This window comes from Chrysemys picta, chromosome 2 (assembly GCF_011386835.1).
Source record: "Chrysemys picta bellii isolate R12L10 chromosome 2, ASM1138683v2, whole genome shotgun sequence".
Lineage (NCBI taxonomy): Eukaryota > Metazoa > Chordata > Testudines > Emydidae > Chrysemys > Chrysemys picta.
Window position 1 is genome coordinate 173,999,839 of NC_088792.1, and position 25,006 is coordinate 174,024,844.

General features: G+C 42.1%; 1 long non-coding RNA gene across 4 annotated transcripts in view; it reads right to left on the reverse strand.

Annotated features, from left to right (window-relative positions):
* LOC101938866 (uncharacterized) overlaps nt 1-24,011 on the reverse strand; it is a 34,487-nt gene extending 10,476 nt beyond the window's left edge. The window contains exons 1-4 of one of the 4 annotated variants that reach the window (XR_010598732.1): nt 23,265-23,468; nt 19,283-19,347; nt 4,524-4,741; nt 3,363-3,463 (exon numbers count right to left, since the gene is read on the reverse strand). This is a non-coding gene — a long non-coding RNA (uncharacterized LOC101938866). Of the gene's footprint in view, nt 1-3,362; nt 3,464-4,523; nt 4,742-19,282; nt 19,348-23,126; nt 23,217-23,264; nt 23,469-23,842 lie in introns of those variants that run through there. The other 3 variants (XR_010598733.1, XR_256692.3, XR_010598734.1) reach the window with 3 other exon arrangements.
* Between the last annotated feature and the right edge of the window lie 995 nt (nt 24,012-25,006).

Sequence of the window (25,006 nt, forward strand, 5' to 3'; positions counted from 1 at the left end):
GTACCTGCAGTGCACGTTCCCTACAATGCAGCACCAATGCACCTCAAACCAAGTAGAGGTTATGAAGCAGGTTAGTTTCAACACCCATTCAATTCTTGTCTTCTCTGCTGTGAGGGAGGTGCAAGTAAAGTGAATGGTTATCAGCACTTTTGTTTTTAAACATGAGCCTCACCTCTGCCTCTGTTACACTTACACATTAAACACACTGACATCTGCTGCATCAGTCAGAAGGAAATAGCCTGAGGTGCATACACAAGTTGAGGATGAGAGGACAATGCACATGCTGTGAATGTCATTTCAGCCAGATAGTTGTCCTTATTACAAGGGACAAAATAAGATTACAGAGGAGTACCCCACAATCAGGGAGATAGCAACCACTGCAAATAAAATCCTTTAATTGGGTTGATTCCTTTAAGCAACTAAATGCCACTTGAAGATGGAAAGATGACTAATCTAAAAGTACGTAACAATATTTAGCATGAAAATCCTATCCAGATAAGATCTACTCCCTCAGAGAAATTCTTCTAACAATTTCTGGGCTAAGGCAATGTCCCAAAACAAACAAATACATCTGTTTCCATGAATAAGCCATCCAGGAATAGGCTGGACACAGAACTAAAAAATGATTTCATTAACAAGGGTATGTTGGCTTCAGTGAGAAATGTGGATGTGCAAGCCACACAGTAAGTGTGAGCCTATATTTTATTTAAAATGGAAGAGGGAAAAGTATAGCACACTTTTTTCTGTATAAAGGCATGATGAACAACAATCACCATGTACATCACCTTGCACTCCACCTATGGACAGAGGTGTTATATCCTGAAGTGTACCCATCACATTTTTTGCTGGTTGCACATAAACTAATTTTTAGACAATACAAGTTGATCAGTGTCACAACATTAATAGACTGACTCAATCTCAGAATGAAAGTAAAAATACACCCCTCATCAATTCCTCAGGTATCAGCTTGAGTAAATAGCTGGATTTTACACTGTATCTTGTGGTTAACAGATTAAGAGCATCAGGCCCCTGAGGAAGACTAATTCTCTGGTAAAAGTGGCTGCCTGCCATCATCACAGCCACCTCTATTGACACTTAGTGAGAGAGTATCAGATGAGCCAGCCATCAGACAATGCTAAGGGTGGTTTCTCCTGTAGATAGAATGTATACATATTATAGAGCAGTGATTCCAAATGTGTGGGTCACAACCTCTTGGAGGGTTTTGGTGTATCAAAAAGGAGAGCACAGTTTTTTCAAAAATGGGATTTTATCTATTAAAAAAATGGAAAGTTTCCCAGCACCTACTTCAATCAGATATATTTCTTGTATTCTGGAAAACAGGCACATGGTATAATCAAACAGTGGTGGTGCAAGAGAATACACTAACTGACCCGCTAACCAAATAGAGCTGGTGACATGAGCATTACAAGAGCTCTACTGAACTGGAGAACTGTAGTCTCCATCATCCCTAAAATAAGAGGACTCTGCTAGTTCCACCGTCACATCCCCCACCTTACTAGCTTTGTATTAGCCATTGAAAGCGCCAATTACATAGTTACTAGAGAATCATGCCGAGCAGTATAACAGGAAAAGAGGATTGGAAGCTGTCCTGAAGGAGAACAAAGCTCCCTTCTGTTGGGATGAGCATGACTGGTTCAGGGATGTGCCACTTTTCACAGCCCTATGCTAGCTTTGCTGAATTTAGCCATTGTTTGATAGATATTTATAAAAATTTAAGCATCCATAATGGGATTTCATGCATTTGTTCAAAGGAGCCTAGAGGGGTATGAGCAGCTATCCAATGAAACCTACTGGAAATCTCTTGAGAGGGAAAGTAGAACTACACAAGCAAGCCTGTCATAAAGCTTTATAGAACTGTTAAAAACAAGTTGTCAACATCACGTCACAATATACAAAGTAAATATCCTGAAATCAAACTCTAAATAAGTTCTCAAGCAATTTTTCTTACTTTGCCTATCTGTGAATTTCACTTATCACTGATGAAAATATTTTGTCAGTTTCCATGTGTGGTGAAATCAACATTTACTGATAATGTAATCCTTTCAAGTCCAATTATAACAAACCTCCCTGTCTGGGTTTCTCTATACTTAAAATGAATGGCATTTTAAAATGTCTTAACTAAGAAGTTCTTAAAATACCACTTAGGGATAATCATAACCTGTTCATACTTAAAAACAAAAAACAACTATGGCTGACTGTGTCTACACTAGGTGCTAATTAAAATATATGTTTAGTTAGCACTAGAATTGGTTTGATTTCTCAATGCAAAAATAATTAACTTTTCACACAAATTGTGAAAAATCCATCATTTAAACATTTCAAAGCCTGAAGATGACAGGAGGGAAAAAACGTTTTTCCCCCCCTCTCCTTTTTATAAAACCAGCCCTAGTTAACACACTTTAAAGCGCCACTCTGTTTCCCAGGATAGGCAAACACTTCAGTTATATTCCCCACGAGCAGAACTGGTCCAGCACAAAGCTCCTGCAACAAGCCCAGTAACTCTGAGTAAAACTGGCTGAAACTCAGTCAAATGTGTGGTGTTTGTTCCCTCTAAACAATTCTCAGCCTACAGAAATAGTAATCAATCTATTGCTCTGTACAAGGGAAGCTACAAATCAGCTTTTTTAAATTTAGTCACTTTTCTTCTTAAAAATAAACCTGTTTACCATGAAATCTGAATTTGATACAAAATATTTTAAGGCCTAAACTACTTATAATCTCTTAAAATATTTAATTTAAATCTGCGGGGTCCATAAACCTCTATCAAAAACTGAGTTAAAGGCTGCTTTTCTCTATAAAGAAAGGGTTAGAGGGAAGACATCTAATTTTTGAGGTCTAGGTTTATAAACATGGCACAATATGTCATTTACTCTATTAAGGGCTTGACTCTGTGGGACCATGCTAGTAGATGTGCGACCCAGCCTCCAATTACAGGAGATACCACCATGTACCTCATCAGGATCATCTACTGAGCCCACCTGGGTGGTCTCATACTCCTAGTTTATAGCTTCTCCCTACCTGAACTCTGATTGACTCAGTTCTCAAAATTATTAATATTTTAACTCCGCACACCATACTCTCCAGCTTTCGTCTTTTTTTTTTGCGTAATTGTCGGAGATACGTTCCCGACTTACGCAAAATTCGACTTACACAAGGCGTTCCAGAACACTTGCGTAAGTCGGGCAACGTCTGCATTTTCCCTATAAAACTGGGTTTAGAATAAACTATCATTTAAACTGTGGCACAAACAGCTGTAGTAGAATGAATCCTTCATTTACAATCTCTCTCTTTTTTTTTTTAAAGCAGTGCACTGACTAATACTCTGTGAGTCAGTGACTTACCATTGTGTGTCAGGGTCCAGCTTAACATATGAGGTTATGAATGTCCATCATCTGCAATGTCTACAACTTCAGAGAGTCATCTGCAGGAACCACCAGAAGTGCTGCAATTAAACATCAGACAGTAAGTTACCTGTATCCAAAAGACTTTCATTATCATCATCCAGTATGAACTTATCCATGGTTTTAATCAGGACCAGCAAATTCCAGCAAGACTCCACAAACAAAAGATCCTTTGGTTAATTTACACAACAAATTCTCCCTTTTGTCTTGTTCAGAACAAACATTTAATTGACATGATTCAATCATTACGACCAGGCTACACTCCAAGAGCAGAGCAGACATTGCTGGATACAGTGTATGAGAAGGAGATTGAACAAATGTGCAAAAAGCATTAACAGGAAACAGGGCCTGCTCCAGGCACCAGCCCACCAAGCTTGTGCTTGGGGCGGCACCTGGAGGGGGGCGGCACGGTGCGGCGCTCCGGCCGCCGGGGAGAGCGGAGCCCCGGCCGGGCTCGCCGCCCTCCCCCCGGCGCTCTGGGATGGCAAAAAAGCCAGAGCCGGCCCTGACAGGAAATTCATCAGTCAGTATTGACAGAGCAATGTACACAGCAATCCAATAAGTGCTTGTGTGACAACAGAAGATGGGGTTGTGTAGCTTACAGAAACAATTCATAAATCTGGAAATGCTCACTGTGACACTTCCTCAAGGAACCCAGAACCATAAGCCATTGTGTTAACCCTCAGCCTCACCAAGGGAGAGCTTTGCAGCTGCATGTCAGCTCTCTGACACTCCATCCTGTCTGCCTTGCCCCCAAAACTCCTCCTACCTCTGCCATTCTAAACCTTGCCCTGCAAGTAACACCCAGTGAACTCCAGTTCCTGAGTTCCCCAGCAATGTCTCTCTATAGTGTCCAGTCTGTCTCACTGGACACTCAGAGAAATTAAGTGTGCTGTCTCCAAAGAGACTGAGTACACACTTGCCTGTTCGGTCAGCCGAGGATTCACTCTTATACTTCAATATAACAGCACTCAGATGGGTTATAGTAAAACTAAGAATAAGTTTATTAAAGAACAGATCTAAGCAAGAGTGAGAGAGACAGGAATGGTTACAAACAAAACATCACACTCTTTCTAGTGAGTACAATTTTTAGCAACTTACAATCTTTGCCTGAATAGTTTTTCCTGATTTACGCCAAATTACCGGGTCGCTATTCCTGCAGGCCCAGGGATCCAACTTTTTGCTCTCCTTCTATTTCTCCAAAATCGATAGTCTTTGCCTCAGGAGTCAGGAAGACTTGTTGGGCGTGCAGACACTCTTTGCTGGTGTGCTCACTTAGCTCCTTTACACTTGATTGCTTTGTTTACCTCATCTGTAATCTGCCAAGCAATTAAAAAAATTAATCACTATTAATCGTGCTGTTAAACAAAAGAATACATAGAATGTTAAACCATAATAGGAAAACATCCAAAATATTTAAGCAATTTCAATTGGTATTCTATTGATTAACAGTGCGAGTAAAGCTGTGATTAATCGCGATTAATTTTTTTTAGTTAATCTCATGAGTTAACTGCGATTAATCGACAGCCCTACTCATATGTAAATATACTTTCATCAAGCAATGATATTTGGGACTAGTATGTCACCAATTTACATATAATACCTTACAGGATACCTTTTGGATACCTATGGCAGCAAAATGTTGGGGGCAGGGCCGGCTCTAGGCACCAGCAAAACAACCTGGTGCTTGGGGCGGCACATTTTTAGGGGCGGCATGGCCAGCGCCAGAATGCCACCCCTAAAAATGCGCCCCGGCCGCCCTAGCTCACCTCCGCTGCTGCCGCTGATTCGCGCACCACTACTCGCCCTCCCTCCCAGGCTCTCAAACCTGGAAGGGAGGGGGAGATCCCGAGCGGCCGCAGCGCGCGAAATAGCTGATTCGCGCGCTGCTGCTCACCCTCCTTCCCTCCCTCTCAGGCTTGAGAGCCTGGAGGGAGGAGGCAGGGCTGGGGATTTCGGGAAGGGGCAGAGTTGAGGCAGGGCCGGGGGGTAGGGTAAGAAAAAAACGGGGGCGGGGGGGGCGGCCAAAATTGATTTTGCTTGGGGCGGCAAAAATCCTAGGGCCGGCCCTAGTTGGGGGATAGTGTGTGTGTCAAGCCTGATATTGTAATAAGAGGCCTGGACTTGACATGACTTTCAGCCTATGGACTTAGCATAACCTACAACCATCTGCTATGTTCAGCCACCATAAGTTGGAAACAAAACAAAAAAACTACGGAGTCAGGAGAATTCGGCCTTGATGTAGGCAGGCAGATAGGAATGCTACAGCGGATACTTTTCTATCAGGGATAGATATATATTCACAAAGTCATGAGAATGGAAAAGCTAGCCTTGAGTTTCTGCAGCTTCTTCCTGATAATAAAAAGTATAAGGCTTTGCTGTTTCAAATGTATTCCACTAACAAAGCATAAATTCAGAAATTTTAATAACCATGAAAAATACAAAAGTTAATGAGTAGGCTGTCTTCGGCATATGAACCCCTGTATAGTGAAAATGATTGGTTAGTGTTTTTGCATAGATATGCTTTGAGTAAAATAATTGGATAAGGTATTGATAAGAAGAACTCTCATTTTAACAATATAATGAGCATCAGGAAACACGCTCCTTGGAACTTAACTCCGAGATACAGCTCAAGACCAGCCCTTGTAGGATTTTTAACCCCTGCATGACTGGATTCTGTGGAAGCTGGAGCCCTGGATGGGATCAAATTGTGACTGGCCATTGGGAGACATCAGTCTGTTTTATGGGGATTGGTGAGCATTAGATGTTTGGTGTGTGTATTCTGTTGATTGACTGTTAATTACTAAAATACATGTGCATATTTAAGAATATTTTCTATGTGATAAAGGCTCCTTTACTGGGACAAGGTCCCATTAACCTGTGGAGGGCCATTGGGCCCTGGAAAGGGGGTGGGAGCCCCAAAGTTGTGTGGGTAACAATATGAGTGGGCCTTCTGCCAGTTGACATTGAGGAGCTCTTAGAATTACATTCATACAGCAGAATATTTAAAAGTAGTAGCAGTAAAAGCGGTAAACTATGAACAATAATAGCTTTGTCAGGGGTAATGCTGCAAATTAGGGCTGTCAAGCAATTAAAAAAATTAACCGTGATTAATCGCACTGTTAAACATTAATAGAATACCATTTAAATAGTTTTGGATGTTTTCTACATTTTCAAATATATTGATTTCAATCACAACACAGAATACAAAGTATACAGTGCTCACTTAATATTTATTTTTATCACAAGTATTTGCACTGTAAAAAAACAAGAAATAGTATTTTTCAATGCCCCTAATACAATTTCTTTATCATGAAAGTTGAACTTACAAATGTAGAATTATGTACAAATAAAACTGCATTAAAAAATAAAACAATGTAAAATTTTAGACCCTGCAAGTCCACTCAGTCCTACTTCTTGTTGCTCTTTCACAACAAAGAGATTGCACTACAGTACTTGTCTGAGGTGAATTTAAAAATACTATTTCTTTATCATTTTTACAGTGCAAATATTTGTAATCCAAAATATACACTTTCATTTCAGTTACAACACAGAATACAATATAAATGAAATGTAGAAAAATATCCAAAATATAGTATTTATTAAATTTCAATTGATATTTTATTGTTTAACAGTGCGATTAATCGCGATTAATTTTTTTACTCACGATTAATTTTTTTGAGTTAACCACGTGAATTAACTGCAATGAATCGGCAGTCCTACTGCCAATGTAATAAATGTGAGAAGAAATCTAGAAAAAGATAATTGAGGGAAACTGAAACTTATAGCAGAGGGGTGCAGTGCTAATTTCATGCACCTTTTAGCCAAAGATGTAACTACAATTCCAGAAATAAAAGAAAATGCTGTTGAAATTGAAAAATCTTTCCATAACAGTCACTTCACTTCAGCTTTGCTGAAGGAAACAGGAGCAAGATGTATAATAGATTTCAGCGGCGGACTGTTTTGAGCTATTTATTAAAAGCTGGCCTATTCTGATGACAATTTGTGAAGAAAATCATCACAAAATAGAATTTTCAAGATGGAACTTCACAACCAAACTAATCAACTCAGACTAAAGAGAAAAGTAGACAATATGCTAATATACTAAAACCTATTTCCATAGCCTTGGACAAACTGTAGAAAGATTGCGGCTGTATTGCTGATGCTGTTGAAATTTGGCAAGAACATCAAGAGACACTGAAGAAAGAAATACCCAATAACAGTTTTACATTGCAGGCAGTAAAGAAGCAGATGGATCAAGTACTTACTCCACCTCGTTTTCTTGGCAATATTCTCAACCCAAAGTACCAGGGTGGATTCCTAACTGCTGAACAAGACGCTGCAGCTATGACACGACCATCTATTAGTCACCCATAATAAATTTCAGTGCTGGAGGTGAACCATTCAAGCAGTACCTGTTTGCTGGTGATAGTTACTTTAAAGAAAGTCACACCGCTGAATTGGTGGAAGTCACTAGCTAAGCACCTGGAAACAGAGTTTGTGACATGCTAAACCAGTTTTGACAGCAGTAGCATCTTCTGCAGGCACAGAAAGAATATTTTCTTCATTTGGACTAATTCACTCAGAGTTGGGAAAAAAACAAACAGGAAAACTTTTCCAGTCCATGAATAATAAACAAGGAAGGGAACGAGATCTACTAGTTTTAAAAGTTTGCAGGATAGAAGTCTCCTAAATTGTGTAGGCTCTCATTTTCCAGAGACTTAGGCAGGTAGGAATATAATCTCCAGTCACTTTCACTTATGCATATTTTCTCAGGCTGATATGAAATAATCAGTTTAATTTACTGATAGTTAATCTCTCTGTTCCATTAATAACTCATTTAGTTTTAATAAGAGAAGTTTATGTATCCCAAACATTTAAGGTTGTTTTGTTTAATCAAAATAATTTTCATATGCTGTTGTGCATGTTTAAGTCAATTCCGTTACCATCCTAATGCAGCTTGACACAAATCAGCAAAATGTTAATTATCTAGTAAATAAGCAATATCTCATTCACCATTTTCTAACATACTAAAGATGTACAAGTAATAAGAATCTGAAAATATTAAGCTACATAATTGCTTAAATGTATATGTAGTTACAGGGTACCCTCGTAGGTAGCAAAAAAGATGTGCCAAAGCTAATGTAATGACTCTATTTAGCTGTAAATCAACCTATTTTAAGGGTTATATCAACCAATGAGAATGCACTTTTCTTTAGCAAATAACTGAAGTACAAATGGAAAAGCGCATTAAAATGGATTATTCAGCTTGATTTAAATCAATCCACCCTGTTCATCAGTGATGAGTCACTGATCTTTAGCAAGTCAGTTATCTCTGTGCTTCAATTTTCCCATCTGTAAAGTAGTGGTAATGCTTATACACCTTTGTAAAGCTCTTGAAACAAAAAGCGCTTCACTACTGCTAACTATCGTTGTGGTTATTTGTTGACTTTATTAGAGTAATAAGCCATGCAACAAGCATTCCAGAGAGCATGTGTGAAAAGGACGATTGGATTAGACTAAAACAAGCTTTGTTTGCATGCTTGCCTGCTGGCTAGCCACTATCTGCCTTTAGACTCTGATACTTTACACTGGTATGACTTGATCTGCGAGCAGCTCTCTGCTACATTCCTGGACATGCCCTTAGTCTTGCTCCTGCCAGTGTGTAGTGTAGACAAATGACATCGTTAGGAAGACATAAACTGCCTTTTGTCAGCATAACTCTGTAATGTAGACCAAGCCTTAGAGTGAGAGGCAGTAACAAGATAACCATGGTTTTCTCTTTCTTGCAGCATGACTGGAATTCACAAAGTGAAAAACTTTTTTGGGGGGTGAATATATTCTGCTCCTCATACCATCATAAGGATATACAACCCATACCTATCTCACAACATAACATAAGACAGTTGCTGAGCTGAGGGTGACAGTTGAGATTAAGGACATTTTACATTCATTTGAGCTATAGCATAAAATAGAAGCTTTGTTCTAAAGGCTTCACTGAGAAGGCTGTACTTTTCCTATTCCTGGATTACTGCCATATTCCACTCTGCAAATCACTGATGATAAAATACCAGCACATATTTTAGCTAAAATTACAGCACACCAAATTCATTCAATAGATCAATGCACTATCTCCACCTTCCAGACATTCTAATGAATCCAGCTGTGATGTCTTGACTTGGCTGTGTAGATAAATCTCTAATAATTTTCATATGACTTTACATTGTGCCTCTTCATATAACCTTGTGGTGGGTCTACCCACGTGTGACCTCTGTTTTCATGGGACTTTGTATCAAAGCCTCATTTAGAAACTTTGCATTGCCCTTGGTATAATATTATAGCCCCTAAGGATAGAATAAAATAAAAGAAAATTTCTTTTTGCTAGCAGTAGAACAAGAACTCCCCTCCTCCACTCTTAATCAATTGCCCTGTTGAATGAATGAGGTGTGAATGAGCAAGGCATGGAAGGCAGCACCTCCAGACAGCCTCAACTGTTGGAGAGGGGCTGGGAGCCAGACCCAAGGACAATAAAACGTGTCAAGTGGGCTCATTAAAGACAAGCAGACATACCGAGGGCCTCGGGGGGGGGGGGGGGGGGGAGGGGGGGGGGGGTTTAAAAGCAAGCACCTTCTTTTGGAAACACCCTCTTTGCAGCATTGGGACAACACTCAAAAAAAAAGCAGCACAAAGAACCAATAAACACAGACACAGAGTTTGAATCTGGTATAGATTTGCATAAAAAAAAAGCTGCTATAAAAGTGAGGTGTCTTGCAGAGAACCCCGGGTTTCATCTTGTCAACATGGGAGCATCGATCCAGATCGGCAGAAGCCCGGCTCCACCCCCTCCCCCATCTAACTCACCTGGCCAGTGAAGTTAAGGGGAGCAACTAATTGGTAACAACAAGACGGAGTGTGTTTGTGTGAGTGTAAGGGTAATATATTATATGCATATAATACAGTGTTAATGAATACATGTATTACTAATAAATGTGGTGTTTTGTCTTATTCCCCCTGAAAAGATCCTGTGCAGTACTTTAAGTACAACAGCTGTCCACTTGAAAATTCACACTCAACTTGCTCTGCCTGGTAGCCAGCACCCAGGGTGCTGTAACCCTCATGTGTGTGTGTCTACCTGGTGGCTACAACAACAATATGATGCACGCACATTAGAAGAGTTGGAGGTGGCTTTTCTAGCAGACTAACAGAAAGATGTGGTCTTTTCCCTGTGGAACTGGATGGACATTTAAAGAGAAAGTTATCCTCCAATCCTCTCAAGATACACAGCAGCAAACAGAACCTTGCTTGCATGCTAGGTCACAGGTCCTCAAACTGTGGCCCACACAGCACATGTTCGTGGTCCACACACAGCTGGCTGGTCACACAGTGCTAGGGTTACCAACTTTGAAATGCAAAAAACCTAGCACCTCCCTTCCCGCACAAGGCAAGCCCACTGCAACCCCAACTCTGCAAGCCCCCCTTCAACAGTCACTTATAGTATCTAGAGAGAGAACACATATAGATAAGAGTGATAACATTTTCTTACTTAAACTGCAGAAGTGGGAACACTGCAACATCTTTAGCTGGAAACGGAAACGTAACGTTAGGTAGCCCAGTGTACTGTGATAATAATGCAAATCTTTAGACCCATGTCAAAAAAAACCTGGCAAATTAAATTATTTTTCTGGCAACTGGCAAATCTATTTATTAAAAAAAAAAAAAAAAAAAAAAAAAAAAAACAGCTAGGCCTGTCAAGTACTGGTCAGGTAGTAACCCTACATGGTGCTAGCTCTTCCCCCAACCCTCCCTTTTAACCTACATTAGAAGGTCACTTACAGTTACATTATATGTTTTTCTAGCATTACTTTTCGTGGTGAGCATTTCTGCAGCAACTGCTTATATGATCATGAATGGGAGGGGAGGTGGACCATGTGATTACAAAGGCATTTAACTGGGATTCACATCAGATGAAAAAAGTTTGAGACCCCTGGTGCTACACAGGCAGATGGAGTGTGTTGACCTGGTAGATGTCTTAATGATAATACCCTGTTCCACAGGAAATTCCTGGTTCCCATCTTAAACCCCTCAGGCCAGCGAGGGATGTCAATCCTGGGGGAAAGGAGTGCCTCACACTGCTTCCCAGTGAGGTCTCTGTGTAAGCTTAAGTGTGGAATTGGTGCCAAAAAAGAGTTGGGTGGAAAAGGAGTCACTGTGACTACAACCACACCCTTGAGGTTTGTGAAGTGCAGTGTGGGAACCCGCTAAGGAGAAATTAAGGGGCTCCTCAGGATTCTGACAGGAAAATGGAGGACTTCCTTGAGGGGAAAAAAGAAAGAAGGCAGAGGAAATGGGATGAGAACTGTAACTATTCCTAACAATGGTAATTGCAGTTTTTAAGATTAGCCTGGCTAGAAGCCCAGGATGGTAAACACCACTGAGTCAGTTCAACTGACAAGCATATTATAGTTTGCAATTTGGAAGGAAAACAGCCCTCTGAAGCAATTCAAAAAGAAATGGGTCATTTTGAAAGTGTTAAAAAAAAGTTTGCAAAAAGCATATTTATTACCTTTTTCATTTAAATAAAAATGTAATTAAACCTAAACAGCTCTAGGATCATAATTTAGGATGGAATTTTCAAAAGTGCCTAAGGGAGTTAGACATCCACCTCCCAGTGAAAGCAAAGGTCCAGATTTCAAAATAAAAACCAAAACACTTCAGTATGTATCTGCTAAATACACACATGGTGTGCAAATAAAGAATTGTGTGTGCAAGATATGTAGTGGTATCATCCAATTTTGAATGCACAATTACCTGTTTGTGATCCTTGCATGTATATTTTGCACAGACAGCTTATACAACCATTTTCCAAAATTTTGCACCTAACTTCTGTAGGTGCTGCTGAAAATCCCACCCCTTAAGTAATATTTCATTAATTTTTTGTGTTGCTAACAAGCCTCGCAACCATTCCTAATTATTAGGGTGACCATACATCCCACTTTGGCTAGGACAGTCCCTTTTTTAAGCCCTGTCCTGGCCATCCCAACTTTTTGGCAAAAGTGGGCATTTGTCCTGTTTGCTCTTGCCAACTGATAGTTGACAAGAGCAAAGAGGACAAATGCCCACTTTTGCAAAAAAAAGTGGAAAAGTGGGGTGCGGCGGAACATGCCGGGAGCAGGGGTGAGTGGTGAATCCAGTCCTGAACAGAGGGGAGGCAGGGCTCAGGCGAGCAGCGATGCCAGCTCCGCACAGGGAGGGGGGCTCAGGTGAGTGGCTTGGACCAGCCCTGTGGGGAGGGAGCTTGGGCTAATGGGTTGGGCCAGCCCCAAGCGTGGCAGGGGTGGGGGCTCAGGCTAGCCCTATGCGATGCCCCATTTTCCATTTGGGAAATATGTTCACCCTACTTATGTAAAGCATCTCAGTTTAGACACAATTTTATCTTCACATCACACTGAGCTAATGTTGTTACCATCTCAATGGGATTTGTTCAGCACCTCCGAAGATTAGAACTCTGACTTAGGTACCTAACAATGGACTTGAATGCCAAAAAGTTGGGCTCCTCTTTCTAAAAGTCTTGGTCTAAGATTACAGGCAATGTGGAGATTTTCAGACACACCACTGGTAATTGGGTTCTCAACTCCCATTGCATTTATTTGATGTGCTTTATTCTAACCTCAAAATTAAATTTTCAGCAGTTTAAAATAGGAAGCGGGGATATGCAAAAGTTCAGCATTATTTTTATTTGAACTGTTTTGCCTCACCTTAAAAATTAAGCCTGAATATTTGCTTTGTTTATTAGCTGGGATATTTATTCCCTGGTCAGACTCACTGAAGTAATCTGAATAACTGTATTATTAATTTCTATTTATGTAATGCCATTTGCCCCCTTTTGTTGTGTTATCTTTAATCTACATCTGTAACTCATGGTAGCAGAATCCTACAGGAGCAGTTCTTCACAACAATATATAAAATTACTCAACATCCGGTGAACTCAGCAATCTCTGATCAACAACATTTGGGGATTGAAGGAGGCCTGGTGGCCTGTCTAGGTCAATCCACCTATCTAGCAACTAGCATTACTAGGTCAATCCACCTGTTGAGGGTGAGAAGCCCCGGTGGGCCAGCCTATATTCCACCCTGGCCCCGAGGCCTGCCGGGGATATCAGCTGGCGGCTCCTTCATGGGGCTGTGAGCACGGGCGTGTACTTGGCGCGGTTTACCCCTGTCCCAAACACCTGTCCTTTCTGCGGCGTGAGGGAGACCCTGGCTCACGTTTACTTGGAGTGTGCCAGGGTGCAGCCCCTATACCGGCTCCTCACCAATATTATGTTGCGTTTTTGGTTGCACTTTTCCCCTCATCTTCTCATTTACGCACTCCCTATCCCTGGCCCCACTAAGTCATGGGACCTTCTGGTCAACTTCCTCTTGGCCCTGGCTAAACAGGTCATCTATAAAACCAGGGAGAGGAGGTTGGCCAATGGAAGCTCTTGTGACTGTGGGCCTGTTTCCGGTCCTCTGTCCGTTCCCGTATCCGGGCAGAGTTCCTCTGGGTGGCGTCCACTGGCTCCCTTGACACCTTTGAGGAGCAGTGGGCGCTGTCCGGGGTTCTCTGCTCGGTGTCCCCGTCAGGTTCCCTTCTTTTGACCCTTTGACCGCACTCCTGTCCCTGTTTTTACATTTGTTGTCCCCCATAATAATAATAATAATAAAAAACTAGCATTACACCCTGCAGTGTTTCCTTCCTTTTAAGCATGAGTTTAATTCTTAAACTACATCCACTATTACTGCTTTGATAGTTAGAGTCTGGACCTTTTCTGCTTTCATTTCTGTCCCTTTATGAACTTGTTAGCTGCTCAGATAGGTTTTTGACACCCACCTTATGTATCTTAAGAGCTGTGTAGAACTCAGTCACATCCCCATATCTAATTAACCTCTTGTCTAATATATGGCCCCTTTCTAGACTAACTTTTGCAAGTTACTGCTATTGACTGTCATTGAGTTACATCTGATCTATACAGGTATCTGGACCACAGCATAATTTTTTTGGCCTGTCCCCTTAACTTTCAGGCCCTTTGTCATTCCTGATACCCTCGGCTGTACCCTTCACACGAATTTATCCTGATGCCCCTGGTTTAGTCTCACTGGCTCATTGTATACTACTATAATAACCTCTTTTGCTCTGTTTTTTTCCTTTTTACATCCCAATACTTTATTTACTCTCCTGTCTTCTGCCAAACACTGAAGTAATGGTTTATATTTTCTGTCCACTCTCACCTCCGCTCCTTTTCCTAGTGCACACACATATCCCATCATGTCTGAGTAACTTGGCCTTTTAGACACATGCAGTACATTTACATAAGAGAACTTAATGGCTTATTTTCATATTTACCTCCCACTAAAAATTGGCAGATCGCTCTGCAGAGTCATTTAACATGAGCACGTCATGCTGGAAAATCTGGACCTCACAGTGGTCCAAGAATAAAAGAAACATGAGCTTATGTTGGCTCTGCTGCCATTCATATTCATAGCAGCCAACTTGCTTCTTCCAAAATGTCATTTTTTCAGTAAACCCCCCTGGTTTCAAAACTTTAATTCATCCTAAAACTACATGCAGATGAATGGGCTTCAGCCAGCTCTTTCTTGCTTTAGAGCCAATATGCTGATACAGCTCCATTCTGCTTTCAGACGCCTCACTCCAGGCTAATTAATATAACACTCCAGTTAGAATCATAGAATATCAGGGTTGGAAGGGACCTCAGGAGGTCATCTAGTCCAACCCCTTGCTCAAAGCAGGACCAATTCCCAACTAAATCATCCCAGCCAGGGCTTTGTCAAGCCGGGCCATAAAAACCTCCAAGGAAGGAGACTCCACCACCTCCCTAGGTAACGCATTCCAGTGCTTCACCACCCTCCTACTGAAATAGTGTTTCCTAATATCCAACCTAGACCTCCCCCACTGCAACTTGAGACCATTGCTCCTTGTTCTGTCATCTGCCACCACTGAGAACAGCCGAGCTCCATCCTCTTTAGAACCCTCCCTCAGGTAGTTGAAAGCAGCTATCAAATCCCCCCTCATTCTTCTCTTCTGGAGACTAAACAATCCCAGTTCCCTCAGCCTCTCCTCATAAGTCATGTGCTCCAGACCCCTAATCAGTTCTCTCTTGTTGGCTTTGATTCTCTCTGAAAATCTCCCCTTGGTCTTTGCAATACCTTGGAACTGGTTTTCATAATCTGAAAACTTTGTCATCATTATTGACAGTTGATCAAAAGGGTTGATCAACTGTAAAGCCTACAGTGTGATTTAGATGCTTTCATTAGGGAAGAAGGAAAAATGAGAGAGATGAGAGTCTTTTGGACAACATACATCAGCTGTCAGTTGGTAATAACATACTCTGAGCAGTAACGGGGGTATAGAACAATGAAAACAAATCTAAACATGCTACCATGAAATAAGGTCAATTTTTAAAAACTTTTCTCCAAAAATTAAGTACTTAGATTCCTATTTAGGCACCCAAATAAGTAGCCTGATTTAGACAGATCCTAAGTATCCACCGTTCCCAGAGAAGTCAATGGGAGCTGTGATTCTCAGCACTCCCGAAAGTCAAGCGATTGCAGTGCCCAGTCTTAGGCAGACAAGTCTGAAAACATGCATAAATTAACTTCAGAATGTAGTCCTTTTCTTCCCACTCTCATGCTTTTTCCTTGACAATTATTATTTAAATAAAAAAAGTACAGTGTAATCATTTTAAAGTATTGGCCTAAATCTATATAAAGATGGAGGAAAGAGTCCGTAAGCGTGTGATCAGTTGTTTTGTTCAGATGAAAACAGAACAAATTAATTCCTGGTGTAACTTTACTGCAGCCACTGGAATTACATCCGGGATGAATTTGGCTCTGCCTGTTTCAAAACTTTACTTCCTTCACTCATGAATGTTTCCAGGGCGTTTTTATGTTGCATCACCACCTTGAAGAGTCAAATTCTGAGAACTGAGCCCCACACTGTTTACAGCATCTGTAAGGATGCTAAAGTTCTAGATAGTCTTGATGTCAACAGTCCTGCTGCTAATAGGCAGCAGCATTAAGGTAGCTCTTAGATTGTGCCAGACACTGTATAAACACACATAGTAAGTCAGACCCTGGCCCAAAGAGCTTACAGTCTAAATAAACAAGACACAGGCCAGGAAACTGAGGCATGAAAAGATAAGGGCCAGATATTCAGTTGCTGAGACCCAACACACTGAGACTTTTTCAAAATCTGGCTGCTTTATTTGGTGCCTAAATGGGAGCAGAGTTCTTTTGAAAAGTTGGCCCCACATCCCTTGCTGAAGGTCACCAGAAAGTCTGTGGCAGAGCTGGTAAAGGAGCGAAGATCTTCCAAGTTCCAGTCCCTCAACCACAAGACCATCCTTCTCTCACGAGTACGCATTATTCAAATTATATTCATTCATAATCTGCAAAAGAAAAACAAGCTTCCTGCTTTTTCAAGTCCCAAACGATTTCTCAATTTGGAATGAATTAGTCCAAAGGAAGAAAATATTCTTTCTACACCAGCAGAAAAAGCTACTGCTGTTAAAAGAGAGATTATCACTTCAACAGTCTCTGAATCCAAGTGCTTAAGTGACTTCCACCAGTTCACTGGTGTAACTTTCTTTAAAACATCATCGGCAAGCATATTTCTTGAATGGTTCTTATTCCCAAACTTATTCTCTTTTATGGCCTGCTGCCATTATAGGTTTTCCCTTCTAGTTAGAGAATGGTATGGTAGATCTCAAATCCCTTGCTGCTCAAACAGTTTCACTTTTGTTTCTACTGCCTGTCCCTCCCTTCCCACATTTACCTCCAGACTTCTTCTCCTTGTCCAGATCTATTCTGCCCCCAACAATCTTCTATTGTTGAACTTTTTGAAGCTTTGCACTTTTAGAGCGAGGTAAGGGAGGTAAGGTACTCAGTGTACACAAATTTGCAAAGGGACAATTGGGTTGAGGTTGTTATTTCTCACCTCTCTATATTTATTTAAAAACATTTTTGCTGTTAACAAACATGTCATCTCTGGAGAGACAAATCCACAGTTTGAGAACTGCAAAACTAAGCATCTCTGATGGTATCTTGTAGACCAGAGGTCGGCAACCTTTCAGAAGTGGTGTGCCGTGTCTTCATTTATTCACTCTAATTTAAGGTTTCGTGTGACAGTAAAACATTTTAACGTTTTAGAAGGTCTCTTTCTCTAAGTCTATAATATAGAACTAAACGATTGTTGCATGTAAAGTAAATAAGGTTTTTAAAATGTTTAAGAAGCTTCATTTAAAATTAAATTAAAATGCAGAGCCCCCCAGACCGGTGGCCAGGACCCGGGCAGTGTGAGTGCCACTGAAAAATCAGCTCGCGTGCCGCCTTTGGCATGCATGCCATAGGTTGCCTACCCCTATTCTAGATTGAGCACTGAATCCCATTGGGCAGATAAAACAATTAACCTAAATAATCTATACAGAAGCCCCTGGAACCCCATAAGATTGGGTCACTAATCCATGAACTATTGGAACTAATTTACAAAACTTTTCTTAAGCATTACATGAATATATTATGCTCATACTATAGAAATAGAATTTATAATCCCTATTCCATGATGAGATATCTTTGAGCTATAATGTAGTTTAATTAAGATATCTTTAGATAAAATGCTTTTTGAGGAAAAAAAACTTATAAAAAATCTGATTTAAATAATAATTTAAAAAAAAACAGATTTTTATCCACCCTGGTTCCAGGTAGTCCTAGGTCTGATGTTCATAACAATTCCCTCCACTGGTGCCTTTCACACCATCTTGGCTGGATGTGGAATTCTAGCAAAAAGGTCCTCTTAGGTATTTGGCCAGCTGAGTTATTTAAACCACAGTTCTCATTAGGGATGGAAGAATTTGTTTTGCCAAGTTTAACACCGTGGACATTCAGAGAACTTTCTACAGTTTTGTCTGGACTTTCTCTGCCCTGTGTTGATTGGCCATTTGCTGCAACCCTCTCTCTCCATCACAGCTTCCCACCACACCTGCCTCATCTCCTCATCTCCCTTGCCTCCCCATTCAGCATATCCCCTCCTAACTAAACTCACCAAAAAAACAAAATTGGGGAACTGAGACATTTGCTACCAACACATTGTTTACACTGCTGGTGTGTTAGACGCCTCCCTGCACCCTGTGCCCGTCTTGTCTGTTTAGATTGTGAGCCCTTCCTGGCAGGGACTGTTTACTACTGTGTTTGTACAGTGCCTAGTGAATGGGACATCAATTCTTGGTTGGAATAAACATGAACACCACCACCACTCAACGGGTCCCTTACATGCAGCAGAGACCACCTCCACAGGGACTCTCTCTGTCTCAGCAGGGAGATTTAGAAAGGGGCAGGTAACTCAATGGTTATTTGAATCCACTGAACAAATCCCACCCAGTCATATAGGGCGACGGGGCGGCAACAGGAACAGAACCTGCTGCATCTCTCAGGTTGCAGTAGTGACCATGGATAGGGTCTGCATGGCCATTTCACAGCCCTCATGAACATTCCTTTCTTCCCTCAGCCATTCTTCCTGGAGAGCCTCAGCACAGGGCCTAGATAGTCAGGCTGTGTACTGATGGGAGGATTCAACCTTTTGGATTTGAGGGAGTAAAGGATTGTCTCCAGTTCAGTTAAAACATAGGGCGAGGTCCATTTTCAGACCTGAGGGAAGGAAAGCTCCACAAAAGCAAGTTGTTCTGCTGGATGGAGGGGTTTACTGAAGAACGTTTAGCAATTCTGCTCCAGGGTCAGGAAGAAGCCAGAGCTATTTACGTGGACACCATGTGATTGCACAAGGGCTCTGGCGCACTATGGCTACGCACCTAGCTCCCAGTTCCATAGGAATTGTGCAAACAGGGCTTCCCAGGCTCAGCAGTACCTCAGGAACCTGAAAGGCAGTGAAAGGCATGTTGTTCCATAAGTGAAAGATGCATGCACTTCTCTCTGAGGCGGTTTCTAGCACAAAGGGGCCAGAGATGCAAGCACTAAGAGGGGGTGGCTTGAGTCCTGAATATTTTCTCCAAGTTTTATTTTGGCCTCAGCTGAATCCCGCTGCTCCAAATTACAAAACCTCTGTGCAGGGGGATTAAGCTTTTGATCTGGGTCTGATGTCACCTTAACTTGTCTGTATTTAAGTGCCTAGATATTATGTAGAATAGCGCTCTACAAATACCAGGCATGGATGGATGAGCAGATGGGGGGGGGGGGGGGGGGGAGAGAAGAAGGCCTGATTTTCAAGCAGCACAGGGGGGCCAGAAAACCTGAGACCTTGTTCCTAAGAGTATGATCCTGCAAGCCCATGAAATTTCTATTGATAGAGCCCTCTCTTTCAAGCCCTGACATATGAATGAGACAAGGAATAGAGCCTTGGCAACTTGATACTAACCACATCAGTTTCTGCTGAGGCTAAACATGACTGACATTATCAACTAATTATGGCTTATATTATAAGTGTCTTTTGACAAAGCAGCAAAAGGGAATTTAGCCCTCTCTCTCCACTTGGTATCAACTGGCACCACACAGCTAAAACCCCAGCTGAGTGGTGCAATTATGGAATCCAGGCCAGCCTTGTTTGGCAGCCTCCAAAACAACATGGTTACTAATCTGTTCCTAAGTGGAAAATACTAGCTGCCTAAGGTTTTAAAAGTAAATTCTGTAAGCCAAAAATAAGTAATAATCTGTAGGCCTCAAAGTACTTTACAAAAGAGGCAAGCATCATTATGCCCATTTCACAGAGGGGGAACCACTAAGCAATACTGTCTCCATATATCTAAAATCCCATCAAAGCAGATTAAGAGAGGACATGGTTGAAATGCCATATATAAAATTCTAAGGGATGTATTAAAATCAGAGTGAAATACTAGCAATTCTTCGTTAATCCAGGAGCAGTTTACTGTCTGTGTTCTTTCCTGGTTCAGTTAGTACAGCAAGAACTATTATTTTTTTCAGGAGAACTTTTATAAAGGGGGAAGTACACTTCACGTTATAGAACGTGAATACATTTTTAAATTATGAAAGACACCTTTAGTTTCCTTTCAAGTAATTGCATAATTCTTTAGATCTTGAAAACTTGTTTCTCCTTCCCCTTGACCCTCCTGCATTAGGCACCTGCACAGATTGATCTCTCATTGTTGGGCAAGTCAGGTGTGCTGAGTAGAGCAATTTTTGTTTTGTTCGTGAAGAGCAATTCCATATATATATATATATACACACACACACACACACACACAAAATTACAGTTTGCTAACTGATTTAAGGGGATGAAGGGGAGAAGAGAGGGCAGCGTTCTAATACACTGAGAACATTCACCTTCCCAGACATTTCCATTCATGGCCAGATAACAGGCTCACCAGTTTGTCCTTTCATAGTTTAAGAGGATACTGGTGTAAGCTTGCGTCCAATTAAATGGAGCTGACATTGGCATAAGTTATAGCCAGGTCGGCCTTAGCAGATCCAAGTTTGGGTTTGTATGGCTGCTCTGACCTGCCATCCTGTGTATTTCAAATTTCCTCTCAAAATGCCTGAAGTTCTTAGCTGCTGAGCCCTCACAAGTCCCACTGGAATCCAATAACAGCTGTGGAGGTTCAGCATCTATCAGGATCTAGCCTATAATCAGCTGTGTTTCTACTTCACCCTGGAGTGAGCCCCTTGTAGGAATGAGGAATGCTTCAATCAGGGGCAGCCTTAGGGAAAATAGCATCCTGGGCACACTTGTATTTTGGCACCCTAAGCCCCACTGATGCCCCGGACACCCCCCACCCCATTGCCCCCAGCCCCTGCTGCCTCCCCCCACCTTCCACAGCTTGCACCCCAGGCCCACCCTGCTCCTTGCCTCTTGACCCCACCTTCACCCCCAACCACAGCACCCTGGGCGGTTGCCCACTCGTAAGGCCAGCCCTGACTTCAATGCCAGAAAAGATTTTATCATCATGGAAGTGCTGGGGTAAGCTATGTTGGCCCAATTACAGTTGCTTATATTTCTTGCTTCAGGGCCTAGTTCAGATATGAGATTGCTTCAGTGTCAGGTGTATATTCCTGAAGATATTTTCTAACGAAATAGGAGCCTTACTCATTACTTAGATCCTTCAATAGCATCCTATTATAAATTACATGGCTGATCTGGTAGTACAACAGCTGCAACAAAAAAACTGAGACTGAGAAGATTAGAAACTCCTGCCCATGCAATGAATCAGTTAACATAAGAACATGCTCAGTTTTCCACCTACCAAAAAAAAAAAAAAAAAAAAAAAAAAAAAAAAAAAAAAGATTTCCCCTACACCACCACATCGGGGCACAATATTAGTTTGTTGGTCTCTACTGAATATAGGCATCTAGCCCAGATGTTAACAATGGAGATAATTATATGATCTCTATTTTCTCTTTGTTTCTTTTTTAAAAAAACACTAGAATAGATTTATGAAGCTAGACTACTCTCCAATTGAATAGCTATTATGTGTCTATAGTAGAACAATCAAGACTCAACTGTGTTTGAGCAGCTAGCTAACAAAGTTGTCACAGTTATGCCATTTTCACTCTGAGAGTCAGAAGAATTTTGTAATTTGCTCTAGCTCCCCTTTTAGCTCCAATACATGAAACTAGTAAATTTAAACTAAAATCCTTTTAGGAACATTTGGTAGCATACTTCAAAAGAGGGTGAGTAAACAGAGGCAATAGACATTTTCTAGTGTTTATCCTAGTAGTAGAGATGATCTTTGAGAGCTTGCCACAGTTTATACTGGAGTTTTCTGAAGTTCTTGTTACTACTCATAAAGACCAAATATTTAAATACTCCAACATTTGAAGAACATTCAAGCTCTATTCTGAGAATATGTATGAAATAGATCAAGGAAAACACTTCAGTTTGTCCCAATATTTCTTTGGCATAAAGAAATGGTAATGATAGAGCTGAGAGCCTATGTTAATAATATGGTTAACAACATCAGAAGCAGGATAGGCTTTGTAGCTAGGGCACTGGACTACATGCAATGAGACCTTGGTTCTAATTTCAACTTCACCACTGACCTTAGGAAAGTCACTTCATCTCTTTGTGCCTCTGTCTTCCCCCCTTTGTCTGTCTTTCCTGTTTACATTGTAAGCTTGTCTCTTACTGTGTGTTTGTTTGGTTAGGCCTCCAAGTGTTAGTACAATACAAACAACAGTTAATTAGTTTACCACAAAACAGTATTTTGGCTGGACTAAGTTTTGGCTGGTTCTGAAATGTGCTGCCAGAGGCTGTGCAGCTGGGGGTGGGGCAGGCGAAGCAGCCTACTATAGGGCAAAATAAGGGAGCAGGCCTTATTTCAGAAAAAGACTACTACACCCTATCTTTAGGAAATTTCAATCACTGAGATGATTTTTACTACTACCATCTCCATACCAGTGACTTGGGAATCTACTGGTTCCAGACTTTTCTCCATCCACTCAATCCTGAATCTCATTCAATCTCTCCAACATCTGCTGGATGTTTCACCACCAATTTAAATTTAACATGGACAAACCCAAACTTGTTTTCTTCTCTACCACATCCTCGGTTACCTCCAGTTCCCGTCACAGGCAACATCATCCCCCCTCCCCCCCACCTTAATTAACTGCTATAACTTGTGGAGTATCTTTGACTCTTTCTTTTGCCCCCTATATCTAAACCATGCCAAATCCTGCTGCTTCTACCTCCACGACATCTGTCTTGTTCTGTCCCTTCAGTAGACTCTTCTTCAATTCATCTCCTTTTTGATCTCCCCCATACCCACATCATCCCACACAAAAAACACTACAACTAAAACTCTCTCCATTAGCTCTCATACTTACTGACAAAACACTGGTCCATTCTAATTAGCATTCAGGTGCATAAAAGGCATTATCTGATAGTCTTATACACCCCAGCTTTCATTTAGTCCAACCCACCTATTATTACTCTCTCCCCAGAGAGCGCTTATTCAGCTCCTAGCCCCATTCATTCCCCACCCACACTGCACTGAATGCGCACAGCCACTCCTTCCCGCCCTCACCACACCCACCCATTCTGCACACGTCCAATCAACCCCAAATGCAGCTCAGCGGCTGAGGCTCTCGAGCCAGCCCTCCCTCCCATCGCCTACCCCAGCTGCAAGGGAGAGGGTGGAAGAACACGTGCCTTCCTATGATAAGCAGAGCTCACAGGGGGAGGAAGGGGGGCTCCATAAGTGCAGAGTCCCTATCCCCTCTCAGTCACCACTCCAAACCCCCTGGCTCCTATGCCTGCCTCCCCTCCCCCTGGTAAACAAGCCCCGTGTGCCTCATACAACCAATTCTTCCCAAGCTTGAATCTAACCAGTCAATCATGTGGCATCCCTTCCCGCGGTCAGAAAACCACTCCCCAGCGTCCCGACTGCTCGCTGAGCGCTCACCCCTTTGATCTCAGCGCAGCAGCTGTTCCCTGCCGGACAGCCAGCTCCTCCCCACGCTCCGCATTCTCCTGCCGCCTCCCCGTAGGTCAGGAGGTGGGGGAAAGAAACCAGCAGTACCTGCCCTTCCACTCCGAGCCCCTCATATAAAGGGCAAGTTAGGAGTGAAGCTTACTACATATGTCACCCACCCACCCACTCTTCCATGTACCACTCCCCACCATGCCACTGCCCCCACACTTGCTCCCAGCGCCTTTCCACCCCCTCACCTACCAGAGGAGTCTTCTTAGGGCACCCGTGATCTCTCCCATCTCAGCAGGAGACTAGCTGGAGCACTTTTGGACAGGCAGGGATCTTAGCAATCCTCTTCCCCTGAAGAGCTGAGTGCTTTAGAGGGGTGGGGAAGCAGGTAGTTGCCCTCAGTGGTGGTATTCCCTAGGGTTGAAAGGAGAGGAAGAGGCTAACAACCCACTCCTGCAGATGTCAGAAGGGGTGTGTGTGTGGGGAATACTATCAGTCCTTTTCTTACAGAAAACTCCCATAGTAAGAGGGAGCAAGCTGGGTGCATGGTGGTCAGGTGTTATGGGAAGGCAGCTACACCAGCACAGAGAGGGATTGGTGTGGGGTGAGCAGTGCTAGTATCTTCACTAGTGAATGGTAAGAATGGCTAGAGAGGGGGTGGGGAGCTGCAGAGCCAGTAGGAATTAGCCACACCCTAGTGGCTCTCTGCCCAAAGGGCTGAGCTCTGGTAGTGCTCCCAGTCCTTTGTTTACACAGCTAAACGGTATGGAGAACTAGTGGCCAATCTGAAGGGAATTTTCCTGCAGACCATAAAAGAGTCTGAAAACCCAGAGTCTATGGAGAAGATCAGCGCAGTTAGCAGGGCTGAGGTTCTAAGGTTGTTGTCCTTCCATTGTAAGCTCTACATAATGCTGCTTCCACTGCTTATCCATCCTTGTTCTGCATTGCTAGTCTGGTCCACCTGATTGACAGCTATGCCCACCTCCCCTCCTGAGATCAGCTGCAAAGCCACTTCCTTCTCCATTCAGATCCTTCCTGAAGATCCACTTCTGGTGTTATGCCTATAGAAACTAGTTGATGGCTAATGGAGAGTTTGAGTCATTAACATTTATATATTTAGCCACCTTGTCTGTAGACATTGTATTG